The 16,683-nt window shown below is 38.9% G+C and overlaps 1 protein-coding gene across 1 annotated transcript in view; it reads left to right on the top strand.

Annotated features, from left to right (window-relative positions):
• The first annotated feature begins 1,718 nt into the window (after positions 1-1,718).
• IL1RAPL1 (interleukin 1 receptor accessory protein like 1) overlaps positions 1,719-16,683 on the top strand; it is a 1,339,829-nt gene continuing 1,324,864 nt past the window's right edge. The window contains exon 1 of the mRNA XM_053202213.1: positions 1,719-2,736. The gene's annotated coding sequence lies outside the window, so the exon portion shown is untranslated. The remainder of the gene's footprint in view (positions 2,737-16,683) is intronic.

The raw sequence follows: 16,683 nt of genomic DNA on the forward strand, positions 1-16,683 counted from the left end.
TTCTTTATTTAAATGGGTCAGCTAAAGGACTGTGGTAGGTGTTGAAAATATAGATCACTGGTTATGAGAAGACAAGAATGTATTTCCCCCTCACTGCTGGTCCTCACTTAGCTCTGGACTGGAGCAGGCGGGGAAGAGGCAGGAAGAAGAAAGAAGTGGCACACAGGGGGGTAACCTGGGTGAGTTACCAGCAGGAAAACCACGTAAGACTTGCACACACACTGGAACCAGATCTGTGCTCACCTTGGATTGAGAAGTTCAATATAATGCTCCTTCCTTACAAATACAGACAGACGGCCCTTTGCAGTCTGTCAGTCCCCATCAACCTCACCTGTGACCCGAGTTTGGCTCGCATTCGTTTTGCTCTCATGTCACCGAATATGCGGTGACATATTTGTCATGCAGTTTCCTTCATCTTCATTTGTGTTTTTCTCTCCAAATTAAATGAAGACACAGTTCCCCAGGGCCCAGGCTGCTTTACCTATTTATTCTTCTGTGTTTGCTTTATCCTCTTGAAGTTCACATTACAAAAGCGTGTGGGAAGCGCTGTGGAGTGGGTTAAGGTTCTCTAGAATGGAGGCTACAGGTGGTGTATGGGAAAGGTCGATGAGTGGGGAGAGGGAGGGGTGGCGACCGTAGAAGTGTTCGTCAGTCCTTTCGCTGCCTTGCCCGCCCCAGTCTCAGAAAGGAACACTGTGGTTGCCATGTAAGCATTGAAACTGCCCTAGAGGCTTTCTTCTCCAAGCAAGTGTGGTCCGGAGACCTGCAGCATTATGATGGCTTATGGGCCACTTCCTCAGACATGCAGACTCTCGGGCCTCACTCTAGACTTCACTGAATAAGAATCTGCGTTTTCACAAGACACCCAGGTGATCATGCCTATGTTCAAGTTTGACTAGTACAGAATCCCAGGTGGGTATTATACTATCCCAAGGTATTGTAAAGGGCAAGGATCTTAAACTGAGCAAATTCCCCAATTTAATTGGCCGGTACCTACTTGGTCCCTCTTTTCCCATTAGGACTCCATCTCACAATCCTGCAGCGAACTCCGTTACGCGGTAGACGGGAGGAGGAGACTCTTCAATCTCCTCCTTTCTGTGCCCCGCCCCCACCCCCACACTCCCAGAGAGCCGTCCACCAGCACTCTTCTCCTCAGCCCCTGTCACCTAGGGAAGATAGTGCTCCCCGCCCTTCTCCCCCCCCCCCCCCCGCCCAAAACTGAAGGAGCAGCGGCCAGGAGGGTTACTGCCAGGAGGACTCACAGTTTACATATCAATACAGGCTGAAGCACTTTGCAAAACTGCGCTTTAGAAACAATTATCACCTTGCCACCTGAGGTTTGGAGCATCCCCCTCCCTTTCCACACTCTGCTTCCTTTTGAACTGTGGCTTAAAGTGGTACCAAGAATTGCTCTGTGGGGGTGGAGGGGGGCAGGAGGAGAGAGAGATCGCGCGCAATAACAAATCTGCTTTAAAGAGAGATGAAAAGGAGGTTACTGTGAGCGTGTCAGTTCAGGCATCGCTCTATGTACCTTTCTGCTCATAGAGAAATGGAATCGTAATTCTAAGGTGGCTAACGCAAGAATGGGTCAGCGTCCACGTTCGCCGTCCGCTTTTGCCTGGAAAGACAGATTCCCGTTATTTGAGGCCTCTCAGGGTCTTTTCCAAAAGATTCCCAGGCTACCCTCCTTCCTCCTCAGTCTTCTGAAAACTAAAACTCGCAAAGCGGTGGCGTTCTGTGGATTGGCTAGTACTAAAATATCCATTGGGTGGCAGTAACACTATCCTCTTTATGACTTGCAGCAAACCGGAGAATGCATTCAATCAAATGAACCGATCTTGTAGAAACACTGGAATCATTTATGCATTGCAGTTTCTCTTTCTTGTTTTCGCTCCTTCTTTCCTGGGATATTTTGAGTGGATTGTGGCTATTAATCAAGATTTCGTGCTATTCGTGGTTTGCTTGTCGTTTTCGGTCAGGATTAGCATCATTCAAGGCAAACGCAAAGCTGCTTTTTTTCCCCCACTCTTTTCTGAAAAATCATTTTTGGGGGCTGCTGAAGAGAGCTAGGACCCAGGAGACACCTTCCCAAACAGCAGGGGTTGTGTGCTTTCACACAGCAGTACTGTACAAGGAAAACCCCGTCGGATCTGTTATTGCGGGATACTTGTGAAATATACATAGGATTCTTTCTTATGGCTGCATCCCGGATCTGGAAATTTTACTTGGAGACCAAGAGGATCTGAAGGGCTACATGCATACAGAAGATTTGCAAGCAAGACTCCGATTCTTGTCATAGAGCTCTCAGACTTCCTCACTTACCGGCCTTTTTTCCCGTTCTCCTTTTTTTTTTTTTTTTTTTTTTTAATTAAATTTCTTCCCTCTTTTCCTGGTCTCTCCTTTCTCAGTGTCTCCTTTTCTATCTGCCTCTTCTTTTTTCTCCTAGTCGTCTTTTCCCCCCTGCTCTGCACCTGGATTGTATCTTCACCAAACAATCGGGCACTTTGAGAACTAACTGGAGGCAGTCTTGTAGGGAAGAGCTGTATGGAATTATCTGCTTTTATGGTGAACTTGGCATTTGTGAATGGGTATCTTGTTCACAATATTAATTGCTAGCAAAAGCAAGAAAAAGAACACAGGAGTAAAACGTGGATTTTTCTGAATACGCATTGTGATGACCAGCAATTACCTTACCGACTGATATCCAGAGGAGAATAATTTGGAAGACTGTTGTGGGTAAGGTCATTTTATATATGCAAACCCATCAGTGGCGTGAGCAAACTTGGGCGTTTGTAATGGAAATGGGTGACTTGGATGATTGCTGCATCGCATTGATGGCTGTGATGTGGCCGTTATTGGCACTGAATGGAATAACTGCAGTTGGGTGTGTTGGTGTGTGTGTGTGCGTGTGTGTGTGTGTGTGTATGTAGGTCTGTATTCTGAGTGTAATTGAAAATAAATCAAAGCATCACTCCCCCCTCCAATTATTTTGATATGGAAGAGTGTCTTGAATTAATTCTGGGTAGACACTCCACTCTATTGTTTGGATGCAATATTTGTGGCTCCTGTGTTCTGGAAGGGGTAGCAGCAGTGAGAGGAACACTTACTGAAAAGCCCTATTTAAAATGAAACGAGCTACTCTTTATTCATTAAAAGAAATATGTTTTCAACTCAGTGCAGCATTCTGCTGCATTTCACAGCCGCAATGGGACCAGGGACATCCCACTTGTCAAGTTCTTAAACTTTAAGGTGATAATCGTTGTTAATTATTCTCTAGGTTGTGATTATTGGAGATTATTAAGTACCCTGGGCTACTTTTTTATCCACCGGATTATCGTTCGGAAAGAAAAGAAAAGAAAAGAAAAGAAAAAGCTGGAAATGATGAGCAAAATAGAGAATAGTGCGATATTATTTTAAATGTCACCAAATGCTTTATTTCTCAAGTTCAATACACCAATAATATAATTATTTTCCTAATACCCTAAAGAGCTGAAGCTGCGACCCACGTGCAGGGGAGTTGAAGGTCTGGAAGCAGAGACCATCCTTTTATTGCAATGCAGCCGGCTTTGGAAATACAGGCAATTGCATACTTCCCTTAACCTTAAGTTGAGGATGTGTCCTATCTGCTACGTCTATTTTACCCTTTCAGTAAAAAGTTAGAGACTAGAGCACGAAGGATGTTTAAGCATATTCTCCCTGGGAAATGGGATAAAAAAAAATCAATATTGATGACGTGGTTCAGTGCACTGTACTGCAATGCTAAAGTCCCATATTCAGAACCTATGATGAGAGAATGAAGCATTTACATGTGTTATAAATCTCACCTGGTAGATTGATCTTAAGGGGAGGGGAGAAGCTATGTGGATATGTAGGAAGATGGATGGAAGTCGTGCATAATCGGTGATTATGTAACTTCATTACATCAGCGAGCTTCAGTCAACGATAGTGAGATGAAATGATTGTATAGAGGCAGGCTCCATCACCCTGTTAACTTTTGAAGGCTTGTAACAGCTAACAGAGGAGGAGGAGGGCAGACAGAGATTAGCTCCAAGGGTCCTGTAAACCCTGATCTCTGTGGCATATTTAGCATGAGTTTTCTCATAGTGAGTTTCTGAGGGACAGCAGATCTATGTAAGCTTTAGGGCTGGACCAGAGCAATTTTAGCCACACCCGTGGAGAGTCCAAATGAGTCCGCAATGTTTCACAAGTGCCCCATTGAGTAATTGGGGCTGATGATCCCAGCCAAGGTCATAGTTCTGCACCCTATGATTGACATACATGACTCCAACTGAGTAGAAAGTTAAATCGGTTGAAATGAAGACTCTGAACAGAGTGACTATTTGGGGTCATCTCGCATTTTTCCTGTTAGAGCTTAATGCAGATTTCAGCCTGGTGTTTCCCTCATGAAAGCGATTGCTTCCACAGTGTGTCAGAAAAGAGGGTTTTTGTACCTTTACCTTTGCCTTGACAACCTCTTTCTGGGCCATTTTAACCCTCCGGGAAAAGAGAAGTAAAAACCTTCCAAGGTAATGGTATCTAGTTAAATTAAAAAAAATGACTGGTAATGAATTCATTATTAATACAAATCTCAGAAATAAAGAGCAACCCATTTTCAAGTTTTACTTATTGAATGGCTTAAAGGACATGTTGCAGCTGCCTGTGACTTTTACCATGAGATGAGATAAAGGTACTGTGCTCACCATACAGCGGAGGGAATACTGAAGAATAAAATGTCATTTACCCTGATGTTTTATTTGGAGCTGTGAATTTTTTTGTTTTTAAGAAAGAAGATACACATCAGCTCCTTTTGGCCTTCTAATGTTTGAGGATCTCTTTTTCCCTCAATAGATTAAAAATTCCCTCAAGATTCAACTCTGCTGAAATCCTAACCCTGTTGAATTAAATCACCTTTCCATCTAGTTGTGCTATTTTCTATTTCCCTTTATGTTTATTTTACAAAGGAGGCTAAATGACTTTTCTGTTGTGGAGATAAGATGATTCTTCCTGTTTTTCCTACGGAGTCAGGTGCAGGATCTAGACATCCACTAAGTAACTTTGAAAAGATCTCCTTCCCCCAAATCAGAATGGTGGAATGGTGGAATGAAATTTTGAGCTGCGATTTTTTTGAGACGACTTTCTTATTTCTGCAGGACATGCCCAAACATTGATGTATTGTGCCAGTGGATTTGGAGGTTTGGTGTTCATATTGTGTAGAAAATTGAATGTGAAGTTAACTCCTGATTCCTTCCTTCAGGGGTCAGGGTAACACTACAGCTGCTTCCAGGCTGTTAGTCTCCAACTATGTACAGAAATATTGTTTGCAATGATATTTCCTGTAGTCCTTATTTTAATATTTTATAAATGACTTCCTCAGTTGTTTTCTGACATAAGCCACACATATGTTACCAAACGGCATATTCTGCAGGTTTTATAAGCTTGGTGGGGGATGGAAATAATACTAGAAAGAAATAGAAGTCTCTGAAAAAAGACACTTACCATGAAACAGACGTACGCATGTAAATGCTGTCCTTTTACTTGAAGACTGCGTATATTCACATTAGGAAAGATAGTTTCAATCATTTTAATGGCACTTTGTAACCTGTTAATTTGTTTTGAAAGAGGATTATGTAACCAAGGCAGGTTATAGCGTTTTTCTTCAGTATCCTACAAATCAATAATAAAAAGCTTTGCTTAATAGGAAAACACTTAAACATGAAGGCAGTGCATAATTTAAAATACAGTATCTGTTTCACTATTTCATTGCCCTTTTCTCAGCTCCAGTTATGTAGTTAGATTAGCAAATATTGAGGAAAATAGGAGAAGGGATGCCATTTATAAATATGGAAAGTACTGATTTTGTTTCCTGACTAGTTGCTTCAGCAAAGTCAGGAGATATAGCTGATAAGCAATCACAATATTCTCAAAACTGGAAAACAATTCAAAAGAGATGTTTATTATGTTTGCAATGTATGTGAGCAAATCATGTTATTGTTAACATGACTTATGCGTGAAACATTTTTAAGAACAACTGAACTTGTGGGGTTACTTTAAAATTTATGTATATTTCAGATTCTTTTAGCCTGTTATAAACTGACACGTTTGGGGTATACTTTGCCTTACAACAGATATGATCTTTGCTGTTTGACAAATCTTATGTTTTTATAAAGCAGGCTTCTCTAAAATGTGTGGAACCCAAAGCGCCCAAGTGTTGATTAATAAGACGTAAAAGTAGCAAGTTTTTTGGTAATGCTCAACCTATAAAGCGTAATTATAATAGCACCGTTTGGGCAGCTATAAATAAGGCCGTGTCGGCATTTTTATTGTTAAATTCCAGTCCTATTTCCATTACTTGTATAAGGAATATTAAAGAGGAAGGAGCCCAGCTTTCTGATACAGACAGGTGTTGTGGAATTTGGGGCTGAGTCAGAGGGTCGGAGATGCACGTCATGCTCTAGCCTTGTGACTTCTGACCCTGCATTTCACCTCTCAGTGTTCAAGATAATCCTTTGAAATCAAGAATCATTTAAAATAGGATACTTAACACATTGCACTAAAGAAACAAGATGTGTGTCTCAGGGCTCACCATGATGGTATGCCTTAGAAACATAGGGAATTGTTATTATTAAGGGTTCTCCAAAGTTGTACGAATTTAACAGTGTCTTTTTTTCTCAAGCTCTTAGTGTAAATTTTTATAGGCTTTTCCTCGTCCTAATTACAGTTAGCTGTCAGGTAGTATTGTTCGGTCAGTAAGTAACAGAAAAATTAAAGGCTTTGGTTCCTAACTTTCCCTCAGTACTCAGTTTTTTCGGCAGTGCTCATATGGGAACAAAACAAAACAAAAAAACCAGTTGCTTGTGAATAAGATTCAAAGCGTGGTAACTGAGAGTTTTGTGTGTGAGAGTGTTTTAAGCTGATTACTTGATGTTTTGTTTTGTTTTGTTTTTAATGCTCCCAAGTATTTAGACTTTCCTGTTTTTGGTACCAAGACTACACAAACAAACGTTGGGAAACAAACCGGATGCTACCACTTAAATCGGGTCATTTGACCAAAAGGGTACTCTCTTCTGTCACTTTCTTAAGGAAAGCATAATGCATTTGAATACTAAGTGTAATAGAGGCCGTAAGAATAATATAAAGATAATAGTTCTGTTTGGGAATTTGCTCATTGCAATAATTACTAACGTTCTTTAGGGGGAGGCAGTCCCTCACGTGTCACCACTAACACTACATTTCTTTAGTGTGCTTGTATCTTGACGTTAATATATTTACATATATAAGAAAGGCATAGTTAGTGATATGACCTTCCATGTACGTTTTTAAGTGACTGGATAACCAGGTGAAAAAGCAAGTGTTTGTATTTTGGTTCAGGTAAAATTGGAAAATGGAAAATTAACCCTGTAAATAAAAGTAAATGTACACAGACTTAAAGAACTTTCCTGCTATAGAGCAACCTTCTCTTTGTAACTTCCCAATGTCTTGCTTTTCATGTTAAGTATCCCTGATATTTCTTTGTTTCAGATGAATTTGATCATGCATGTTTATCTGACTTTATTGATGCGTATAAATAGCCAGCATTTTCTTGGTTTCCTATATTTTTAAAATGAATATTCCTTTTTGTCTAATGGAAATGCTTTAGATTTGCTCTGGCAGATTTACAAAGGAATATTATAGGAATGTAGACAGGCTTGTTTATTTGACAAATCCTGCTAATCACCTTACAAATATGCTTTTAATTTTCACCCAGAGAATGCCACCCTGGAGTATCTTACACTGCAGACAGCATTCCATTACAGGCCAAACACATGGCTCAGTGGACATACCCTCACTGCTCACCCTGACCATTGGCTTACAATGAAAAATCCTTAATTGACACGCTGTTTTGGTTCCCCTGTGCAGAAAAAAATGTGCAGGTATCAAAACTCTAAGAGTCCTAAGACTTTTTTAGCTTTAGCGAAGGGATGACTGGCTGACCTGGTATTGCTTGCCTATCACAGGATCTGAAATTGCCAGGCAGTGAGCTGTGGATAAAGCAGAGGGAGAAAGCAAAGCACTTTAATATTTTTCTTCTGAAAGTCTGCTCTTTCCTGTTTTCATATTAAAACATTGAGAGTAATTTTTTTTCATGGCAAGCTATTCAAAGAGTGTGTTATAGTTACTATGTTTATACATATAAAATACAATAAATGGCACTAAATGAGCTATTCTGTCCATATAAGAGCTACGTATCTAAGAATATATATTTTAGAGTGAAATTAGATAATATTTTGTAATATTTCCGAAGTCAGGAAATAGTGTGTGGAGTTTGGACTAAGCAAAAAAATGAAATGGACTGTGAATTGTGATCATATAATTATAGAGTATCACTCTTTCAGTATGTTTGTTAATTATGTAGCTTACATTTTATGTGAATTATAATTATAAATAAATCACTGTATGAATAATCATAAAATTATTCATAGTGGTTTACTTTGTCATGGCCTGATCAAAATGAATTAATTGGTAGGTTCTTGCCCTATGAACATTTACATGTAATACAACTGTGAATTAGTATAGTGATCTTCATCATTTTCTGGTGTAAAGCTCCCCTTTCTAATTAAAAAAAAAAAATTAGAGGGCCACTTGATCATAGTTGTACTTTTAGTATCAGTTGATTGAACAAATACATAACAATAATGATAAATGATTATAAATATGATCATGCTTTTAAAAATTAATTTGACTATGGGTAGTCACAACCAAGTCTACTCATATCTTTGAAATGCATTCTTTATCTACAAAAAAAGTTTGGTGTATATTCTACATTCTAGACCCCTTGGAGTAACTCCTGCAGGCCTGGTAAATAAAAGGTATATATGTCTACACCCACAATACTCGCACATGCATCGTATTATCTTACACACAAAATAAAAGGCAGGTACACAGCCTGCTGAGATGCATATCAAAGGAATTACATTTTTGGATGCATAGAGTTGGAGTATCTAATTTCCTAAGAATATACGTTTAAAGTTCCAACACAGGTAAATTCACTTTCAAATTTTAGAATTGAACTATTATAACATTAAGTGTCTGATATTATGCAATAGTTGAACTGTAAAATATAAAATAAGCATTGTTTTTATTGCAGTCAAATGGAAACCAATTATTATAAATGTAGCCAGAGCCGATTATGATAGCCTCATACAAATCTAGTGAAATTCTATGAAGTGTAAAAGTATAGGAATGCCCCACTTTGTCATTGTAGCCAGTGAGGAAATTTTGAACCAGAAGAATGAAATTATATTTCTAAGATTTCACAATTCGTTAGCTCTCCCAGGAAGCATGATTCCACTTTCCTGATACTATACAAGCCCTCAGTTGAGTATTTATGTCCTGGCATGAGATATTTTTTTAGTAGTGTGAAGCATAAGGAAAATAATTGTTCTTGTTGAAGCAGATTTGAATGTGTCTAATCCTTTGGCCTCTATGTCACTTAATTAACTTGTGATCACTCACTTGGCGCCCCCACTTGGAATCTGTGGATTTTATTTGTCCTTTATGTACACTGTACATTTTTGACCTCATGTGCTTTCTGGAGATACAATACAGGGAAAGTTGGGAAAATAGGTCACTGGTGGGACCTCCTTGCCTTTCCACACTGTCCTCTTTTCCATTAGCTTTATATGTCCCTACCTCCAAAAATCACTCTTCTTGGGAGCCCCTCCTTCTTCTGGACTTTCACACACATCCCAGCAGTGTTGAGTGCTACCTTCTTGCTTCCAAAGTCATCCACCTAGAGGTCTTATCAAAATATCTTTTAGCCACATTTTATCCCTCTTTGACGAGATGGAATTCCATATTTCATTTCTTCATCAACAAAGTCACTCTGCTTACATAGCCAATAACAGTGAACCAATTTGGGTGTAATGATGGCAATATACCACCACACAGCTACTAAGTGAAGGAAATACAACCATATGTATGTATGATTTTTGTTAAGGTGATTAACATATGAACCACTGTTAATATGCTAAAAGGAAAATGTTGGGAATAATAAACTTCACCCCTTTGTGTTATGATAGTGACATTTGGGAAAAAATATACCTTTTTTTTTTCTGACCCAGAAAAAAAAAAAAAAGCCTTCAGTAGACTGCACTATATATGAAAAGGTGAGAGGAGGCTGTGGAGGACATACTTTTATTTTGGTTGGATCTTGCAGTGCCCTCTTGTCTTGCTGAGGAGGCAGCTGCTTAACATACCTGTTTGAAGAAATGACACCAGCTTTGGGTACCACAATGTTCCCAGCCTCTTGCCAACTTTATTTCGGAAGGAACACAGTCAGAGGAGCTAAAAATGGCAGTAAAAGTGGAAAACCGAGAGACTTAAAATGGTATCAGGTATTTTGTGTAAACAAAGCTTCATGTGGCCAAGGGAGAAAATTTGAAGGTAACAAATGAATCTGGTGGTTCTCAGTGCTTGCTTTTTGAATACCCCTGTTAAAGCCCCTAATTGTTCTCACCATGACTGAACTCCTGAATGGTACTCAAGAGGTTCCCAGCACCACAGTGTGTAGAGTAAATGCATTTGAGGGGTCTCTAGGGGGTTTGGACTCTGCTGCTTTCCCTTGTCGGGGTTCTCCTCCAGGCCCCTAATAACACAGTCACACAGCAAGCCGTTCACGTCAGTGGGGGTGCTCACTGCAATGAGTGCACAGTTTAGCTTCGCTCCAGGGAGCCACTGCCTGTCTGTTTAGTATTTCCAAGTCCCAGCATTGTGCATGGCTTGTAGTAGGTCACCAGTACATCATTGTGGCATGAACAAATGGTTAAACATTTAGTGACAACAGATCAGTTTTAGGTCAGAGTTCTCCCAACGCTGTGATGCAGGGTAAAGTGAGACAAAAAATGCTGATTGAAGAAAGAAAAAAAAAAGGAAAATTGAGCAATAAAGGATATAGGATTAGTATTAGTAGTTTGTAATCTACAAATGGACAGAGGGAGAAGAAATGGGCAACACTTCTTTCCTCCCTTCCTCCCTTCCTCCCTTCCTCCCTTCCTTCCTTCCTTCCTTCCTTCCTTCCTTCCTTCCTTCCTCTTCCTTCTCCTTCCTTCTACTCCCAGCATAAATATTTGAGTGCCTTTAGCTATAAGAAGATGTTCAAGGGATACAGACAGGAGCAATGGCATATATTTGGCCCAAAGATGATTAGTCAGGGGTCAGGGTAATAAATGAAATCATATATAGTTGTAATTCAAGATAGTCTACTTCTGAGAGAGCTATCAAGTATGGTACAGGCTTGGGAAAGGGTCAGAACACATGCACTTGGAGAGATTAGGAGAAGTTTGTTAAAGGAAATGAGGTTTAGCTAGACTTTGAAGGAGCTCACATTGGTAGGACAAAGAAAAACATTCCAGACAGAGGAGAATCAAGAAGAGAGATATAGTAATATCATGGGGTACACGATGCACAATGTAAGAAGATAAGGCTGGAGGCCCAAGTCTCCAGGTCTGGCAGCCAGAAACAAATGGAATGGGGTTTCGTGAGAATAAGGAAAACAGAACCTTTTTATGACCTACTCAGCTTTATGCTTTAGGGAAAGACGAATAAATTAAGAGTCTGTATCTCCAGGGTATCTTTGATTCCAAGTTGTGTGAATTTCCCATGGACTTCCAAGTTCCATCTCTTATAACTTTCTACCCATTGAACTTCTCTGTTCTCCAACAGCCATCATGGGCTCTGTTTTCTTTTCTCTTTGCTCCTTTCTTAGACTAAACCACTGTTACCAGTGCTAGATAAATACAGAGCCAAAATTTAAAATTAACTTTTCTTTTAAGCAGAAGGCAACATTCTATAATGGAATGTATCCATTCAAACTCTCTTTGCTTAGTTAAAAAGTTGCCACCCACCCTAGCAAAAATGCTGTGGTTTATATGCAACTCTTCAGTGAGAATGTTTGGCAATTCATTTGGGAAGAAGGGGAAGTTGGAGAAGGCAGCTGGGGAGAAAAAGAAAAAGGAAAGTACTTTATATAATGTAATGGCAAAGTAAAAATACAAATTCCAAAATGGTTTTATATTAAGATCATGTGGAAAAAGAGTATTGCTTTAGAGCATAATATACATTCAGTAATAAGAAAATAGGATTTATTCCTAACAAGTATGAACTATTTTGTCAACCCCCAATAATTATAACACTTTGGAACTCTAGAAGGACGTAAAAAACCCTCATTTTAGCTGAGTTATGTTCTTTCTCTTACCAAATACTTTGTCTACACTTCTAAGTGGAATGAAACAAACCCATAAGGATTGTTTTTTCCATACTTTTTCTGATCTTTCTATATTGGAATTTCTAGTACATTGGGAAATGGCCAAACATTGAAGATAAAATGAATAGCGATACAATTTACATAGGCACAAGCTAAAAATTATGTGCGTGGTTATCAGGATTCACCTAAAAGAACAAGTACCACAGTCTAGTTATTAAACCTCACTCCCTTACCCTAAGGATATTGATTCCGTTGTGGAATTTGCACTTTTAAAGACTGTTGAGATCAGTGGGAGCAGCAGGGTGTGCCTTGGGAAGGTTTCACCCAAGCCCTCTCAAATCTTTTGTCAGTATTCCCTCCCCCCATATATATTATGGATACTGAATGATTTCTCATTATCTCCAAAGTACCCTACCAACTCAGCGTAAACTTTTCAAATTTGAATACCTTGCCCACCATAATGGCACAAGCTAAGACCCTCCTATGCTGAGATGTGGGTGTGGCCATTCTCTCAGATGATTATTGAGGGGCCCTTGTGGCTTATGCGGGCCCTTGGTAATCACCGTTCTTTGATCCTATTCAGTTAGCAAAATCACTCCTTCCAAAATGCATTTTAATTGAATAACTCCTTCATGTGAATGAATGAGAGAACTCTTTGAGGGTCCTGTCTGTTGTAAGGATTGTGCCTAACATGGGCTGAAGATGTTAAAGACAGTTCTTGCTGATAAAAGTTTATGGTCTAGTGGGGAAGACATCTATGTTCAGTTGGGTTCCCTAGAAACAGAAGATTTCATTGCTTCTGAGGCAGAGGAAGAGAGTGATTGCAGTGTGGTTGCAACGGAAGCCTCAGCATATCCTATGGGTCTTCCACAGTTGTCCAAAAGTGAGTCAAGGGTCAGTGCTTTCTCTTCCCCCATCCAGCAGTCACTGGCTGTGGGCTGCCCCGTGGGACATGGCATAACTGTGAACAAGACAGTTTCCTGCAGCTCGGGGCAAAGCCAAGTGAAGGACTCAGCTGTGAGGTGTCTGCTGCAGGATGGGTACATAGGCCATGAAGAGAGGAATGAAAGCCATTTGGAAGCTCTGGCAAGAACATTTTATTCCTTTGCCTCTTGGGGCATGCTGTAGTAATGCCATAGAATGTTACCTAGGAAATACTGTGAAATCTTAAATATTTGTTAAAAGGGGTAAAGATACTAAATATTATTGAGTACAAGGCTTTGCCCTATGTAGTTAAATTTTAGAAACTAGTTTTCTGAGGCATGTAGTTGAATCCATATTACAATTACTCCTGTGTAGTTGAATCCATATTACAATTTCTCCTGTTATAAGTTACCAGATCATCAATATTTAGTGAGCATCTCCTGTCTGTTTTACATAGGGAGAAAGGAAGGAGTTGAAAATCCAGGTCTGGAGTGTTTACATAGGACCTATTTTTCTTTAGTGGTTTATGTGCTTGATTCCAAGGTTAAGGGGAGGAGTTGGTGGGAAGTCATGGAAGGGACAAGGAAATGGAGCAGAGTAGTGTGGGGCCAAGTTCTCTGAATTCCAAAGATAATAAGACAATTGTTTGGGTTATATGAGACAAGGCTGTAGATGGATAGTGAAAGCTGGCAGAAGGCAAGACACAATGAACTGAGTGGTAGTGGAATGAGTTGAATGTAGATTTACTGGTATAGAATAAACATAATGAAAGCAGTGTTTCATTAGCATTAGCCAATCTGTGATTTGGACTAGTTGGGGGGACTAGTTTAGAATATTAATGAATTTGAAACTATAGAAATAATATATCCTAGAGCTCAATATTTACTGAAAGGAGATTCATATAACAGTATTCACTTTTATTTTACATGAAAATATTAATTTCTGTCCTAAATTCGAGGGATGTGCTATCACTTTAAATTTTAAAGTGCTTTCTTCAGTCCTAGTGAGGTGATAGAAGCACTTTCTGTTTTTTATTTCCTGTGAAGATATTCAGTCAAGTTGAATACACTGAGACCATTGCGCCAGTAATTTTTTAAAGTAGTGGCTGTGTCTAAATGGACAGCCATTCATTAAATCACAGAACATTTGAATAGGAATGAACTTGGTACACCTCCTTGCAGACATATAAAATCTCTCTACTACAACCAAATAATTATCCATTACCTGGTGTTCACTCTAATGAAAACCATCTCGACTATTTTTCTCCTCACTTGACTTGACATTTGACTAGATGATCAACTCAATTCAGTTCAACAAATACTCCCAGATTATGTACCTTCTCCATGCTAAATGCAAGCACCAGTCTGGAATGAGCAATTCACTCATTGCCAAAGTAATTAAATGTGTAAACTATGAAGTATTTTTAAAAAATCTGTCTTAAAAGAAACAAATAGTTCTCACCCCACCACTAAGTCTGCTCTAAAACACTGGATCGATTTCTTCTCTGGTCCTGGCATGTCTTTGGTAATTAAAAAAGTTTATGATATTTTTCAAAGACCAAGAATTCAGTGAAGATGATACTCCTTTTCCATTACAAGACTGATTCCCGTTGTGTTTATGGGTGTATATGTTTTATCTTTCAAGTACATATTATTAAGCTTATTAAGAGGATCTCAGCATCTCTATATATTGACTATTTTTTTTAATTCAGTATAACTTTAAGGCTCCAGGCTCATAAGTTGTTCTATTTTTATTGTTTGCATCATGCTATTTGCGCACAGTACGCTTTTCTTTTATCCTCATAGAGTTGAGTCAATTGATTTTATCTTTGCCACACAAAGTACCACATTTCTTAAAGTAGGTAAGTCATGTGATTTTAAATTTCCTACTCAAGAGCTATGTGGGTGGTATGGGAGATGAGTGATGCCTATTGAAACAGACTGTGCATCAGAAGTTATTTAAGTTTCATCTGTATTTGAAAGTAAAAGAAAGGAAATACTATTTCCTGTTCCCAATATGAAAATTAGCTTTAATTTCTTAAGACCATAATCAGAGAAGTTGTGGTTTATTGCTCTAAGCACCTTCCTTGGCCTCACCCCATTTCCTGGAACTAAATATTCAAATCCTAGTAGATATGAACTTATCCTATATTAGTTTTGAAATTCACGCTAGTCCTATCTTATTAGTCATATTATTTGTTTTAATGTTACTATGACTGCGATTACAAAAGTATAAAAAGAATACATATGATAAAACCTGATCATGTGGCTTCAGTCCAGATTTTTGGATCTGAAAGATATTAAGAAAATTGAAGGTTCAGTTTAACTTCCCTGGAATCATTAGTTAAGTTGGAGAGTTTAAATATACCTAGTCATTATAAGTAAGTTACTACCACTCAAAGGAAGAATTACAGCACCCAAAGTATGTATTTGTATACGCACAAATTTGCTTTTTGAGAATCTTAAAAGGTAAGTGGAAATGATTTAATACCAAAGGATAGTATCTAAGAAAACTTATTTGTATAAGACCTGTTCCAACTTTATGTTGGGAATATTAAAGTGTGGGATAACTTAGGGCAATGCACAAAATGCATTGAGTTCTAACCTCAGTGTCCGAACAAAAAATAGCTATATAGACCAAGATACTGGCCATTGATATAATAAGCTTAAACCCACAACTACATGGCCCCTGACAATACTATAAAGTGTGCAGATTTGGCCTATGGTATACTTCTGTCTCAATTTAATCAACTCTCTACTTCTTTGACCACTATGCATGAACTGAAATAACTTTGATTTCTGAATGCTAAGAATTCCCCACCATGGAGAAGACTGTTCTCCTAAGAATATTATGTGCTCCCCAGTCACCACTAGCTGTGTTTTTTTCTCCTCAAATTCTCCATTAAAAAATTTACTTCTGTGTGTGTAAATACAATTTTTGTCACCACGTACTACATCTACACCTCTACACTTCTACTACTTACTACACCTTGAATGTAAGGCTTAGATGGTGGGACCTCATCTGTCTGGGTCGCCACATGTCTCTGGTGCCTAGGAGAATGTATGGCATGTAGTATTACTGAATAATGATCAGAGAAAAGGAGGGAGGGAGGAAAGGAGGAAAGAAAGAAGGGTCTCCCAAGGTATCCTGGTCTCAGCAAGATAAATTAAAAAAGGAGTTAGATGAAACAACACAATAAGCCCAGCTGAGGACCTATAATGGCGTTTGCATTGTAAAGATTTTGTTCATGATGCAATATTATTTATATAGTAAAGATTGTGTCTATTCCATCCCTCAGGTTCACAAGCCAGGTTCACACAGGCTTCAACACATGCATTAAAATGCCAGGTCGGTTGATAAAACACCCTGAATGCTGCACTAGGAGCTTAGAACCTATAGCCAAAGGTTTTGGTTACCTCAATAATGCTGAAAACAATGTTTTAGGACCATTAATATGACAGTAGTTTTTAACATGAGTGAAGCAGAAATGGACTGGAATCTAGACTTAGATAGCTACT

This window comes from Acinonyx jubatus, chromosome X, assembly GCF_027475565.1.
Source record: "Acinonyx jubatus isolate Ajub_Pintada_27869175 chromosome X, VMU_Ajub_asm_v1.0, whole genome shotgun sequence".
Classification (NCBI taxonomy): Eukaryota; Metazoa; Chordata; class Mammalia; order Carnivora; family Felidae; genus Acinonyx; species Acinonyx jubatus.